We start from the raw sequence: 3327 nt of genomic DNA, 5'->3' as shown, positions 1-3327 counted from the left end.
AGTGATGGTCTGTCCTTCTCTTACTGGTAATGTCACATGCCTTCAAGACAAAAGTATAGTTGACTGAATGGTGAGAGATACTCTCGCTTTGCATCTGCTAAAAAAAGCTTAGAGCTTTCTGTCCCTACTCCTGTTGCACATATCCCATAATCAGTGTATGCCAAGAGACGACATTCCGGACACGAAGCTCCTCAAGCACTTTTTTTGCTTTCTGAAGCATACCACATTTGACATACATATCGACCAAGGGAGTGCCAACCACAACCTCTATTTTCAAAAGCCTCCGATGAACAAAGAAATTGTGAATTTTTGTGCCCATATCAACATCTTACATAGAGCCACATGCCTTCAAGATGCATGCGTAGGTGATTGCATCTAGACAAAGGCCCTCATTGTGCATCTGCTAAAAGTAGCCTAGAGCTTTCTAGCCCTACTCCTGTTGTCCGTATCCCACAATCAGTGCATTCCAAGAGATGTTGTTCCGAATAAAAAGCTCCTCGAGCACTATTTTTGCTTTCTCAAGTGCACCACATTGGGCATACACATTGACCAAGGGAATGTCAGCATGACATCTCTTTGCAATAGCATCTGAGTAACAATATCATCATGAATTTATGTGTCCATATCAGCATCTTGCAAAGAGACACATGCCTTTAAGATATACACGTAGGCGACTGCGTCTGGATATAGCTCTCGCTTCACATTTGCTAAAAGCACTCCACTGCTATCATCATGAATTTCTATGTCCATATCAGCATCTGCTGAAAAGAGTCCACAGCTTCCTAGCCCTGCAGTCAGTGCATTCGAAGAGATGCCACTCCGAACAGTAAGCTCCTCAAGCACTTTTCTGTGCTTTCTCAAGTGCACCACATTTGGTATACATGCCAAGACAGTGCCAAGTACCTCGTTTTTTCCGACAACCTCTGGCTAACAATATCATCATGAATTCTTTTGCCCATATCAGCATCTGCATAATGCCACATGCCTTGAAGATACAAGCGTAGGTGATTGCATTTGGGAGATCTGCCCTCTCTTTGCATCTGCTGAAAAAAGCCCAGCGCTTCGTGGCCCTGCCTTTGTTGGGCATATCCCGCAATCAGAGCATTCCAAGAGACAACATTCCAGACAGGAAGCTCATCGAGCACTTTTTGGGCTTTATAAAGAACACCGCATTTGAGTGATTTCAGCTGGGAGGCCGCATTTTGTGCAACACGACTGGGGTGTTTGAGTGATTTTTAAGGAGGTCACTTCACTACTAGTAAGGGGGGTGACATCCTCACGTCAGTAAAGAAGAGTGATGGTCTGTCCTTCTCTTACTGGTGATGTCACATGCCTTCATGACAAAAGTATAGTTGACTGAATGGTGAGAGATACTTTCGCTTTGCATCTGCTAAAAACAGCCTAGAGCTTTATGTCCGTGCTCCTGTTGCACATATCTTGTAATCAGTGCATGCCAAGGGACGACATTCCGGACAAGAAGCTCCTCAAGCACGTTTTATGCTTTCTGAAGCATACCACATTTGACATACATATCGACCAAGGGAGTGCCAACCACAACCTCTATTTTCAAAAGCCTCTAACGAACAAAGAAATTGTGACTTTTTGTGCCCATATCAGCATCTTACATAGAGCCACATGCCTTCAAGATGCATGCGTAGGTGATTGCATTTGGACAAAGGCCCTCACTGTGCATCTGCTGAAAATAGCCTAGAGCTTTCTAGCCCTACCTAGTTGTGCATATCCTGCAATTAGTGCATTCCAAGAGATGCTATTTCAAACAAAAAGCTCCTCGATCAATATTTGTGCTTTCTCAAGTGCACCACATTGGGCATACACATCGACCAAGGGAGTGTCAGCATGACATCTCTTTGCAAGTATCTGAGGAACAATATCATCATGAATTTCTGTGTCCATATCAGCATCTTGGGAAGAGCCACATGCCTTTAAGATATACACGTAGGCAACTGCGTGTGGATATAGCTCTCGCTTCACATCTGCTGAAAACAGTCTCACAGCTATCATCATGAATTTCTGTGTCCATATCAGCATCTGCTGAAAACAGTTCACAGCTTCCTAGCCCTGCTCCTCTTGTGCATATCGTGCAGTCAGAGCATTCGAAGAGATGCCACTCCGAACAGTAAGCTCCTCAAGCACTTTCTGTGCTTTTTCAAGTGCACCACATTTGCTATACATGCCAAGACAGCGCCAAGTACCTCGTTTTTTTTTGACAACCCTGCAGTCAGTGCATTCGAAGAGATGCCGCTTCGAACAATAAGCTCCTCAAGCACTTTTCTGTGCTTTTGCAAGTGCATCACATTTGGTATACATGCCAAGATAGTGCCAAGTACCTCGGTTTTTTTCGACAATCTCTGGCTAACAATATCATCGTGAATTCTTTTGCCCATATCAACATCTGCATAATGCCACATGCCTTGAAGATACAAGCGTAGCTGATTGCATTTAGGAGAGCTGCCCTCTCTTTGCATCTGCTGAAAATAGCCCAGCGCTTCCTGGCCCTCCCTTTGTTGGGCATATCCCCTGATCAGAGCATTCCAAGAGACAGAATTCCAGACAGGAAGCTCATCGAGCACTTTTTGGGCTTTATGAAGAACACCGCATTTGAGTGATTTTTGCCTCCCAACACCGCATTTGAGTGTTTTCAGCTGGGAGGCCGCATATTGTACAACACAACTGAGGTGTTTGAGTGATTTTTAAGGAGGTCACTTCACTACTAGTAAGGGGGGGTGACATCCTCACGTCAGTGGCAGCGGGAATATTTGGAATTTTGAGTAGTAGCATAATCCAACATTGGTATGCCGAAGTCATTTGGAGAGCTGCCCTCTCTTTGCATATGCTGAAAACAGTCCAGTGGTTCCTGGCCCTACCCCTGTTGGGCATATCCCACATGCTTCCAGATACAAGCGTAGGTGATTGCATTTGGAGAGCTGCCCTCTCTTTGCATCTGCTCAAAACAGACTAGCGCTTCCTGGCCCTGCCTTTGTTGGGCATATCCTGCGACCACAACATTCAAAGAGATGGCATTTTGGACAGGAAGATAGTCGAGCACTTTTTGAGCTTTATGAAGTACACCATATTTGGCATACATGTCGAGGAAGGCATACTTCACATATGCTGAAAATAGTCCTGAGGTTTTTGGCCCTCTCTTCACATATGCTGAAAATAGTCCAGAGGTTTTTGGCCCTACACCCCCCCCCCCCCCCCCTCTCTCTCTCTCTCTCTCTCTCTCTCTCTCTCTCTCTCTCTCTCTCTCTCTCTCTCTCTCTCTCTCTCTCTCTCTCTCTCTCTCTCTCTCTCTCTCTCTCTCTC

General features: G+C 45.2%; 1 pseudogene; it reads right to left on the bottom strand.

Moving 5' to 3' along the window:
* Nucleotides 1-625: 625 nt before the first annotated feature.
* Nucleotides 626-3009, bottom strand: LOC147460217 (uncharacterized; annotated as a pseudogene).
* Nucleotides 3010-3327: the final 318 nt, after the last annotated feature.

This window comes from Adiantum capillus-veneris, chromosome 4 (assembly GCF_014529385.1).
Source record: "Adiantum capillus-veneris isolate H3 chromosome 4, ASM1452938v2, whole genome shotgun sequence".
NCBI classification, from domain to species: Eukaryota; Viridiplantae; Streptophyta; class Polypodiopsida; order Polypodiales; family Pteridaceae; genus Adiantum; species Adiantum capillus-veneris.
The sequence above is the reverse complement of the archived record's forward strand: the minus strand, read 5'-3'. Positions and strand labels throughout refer to the sequence as shown.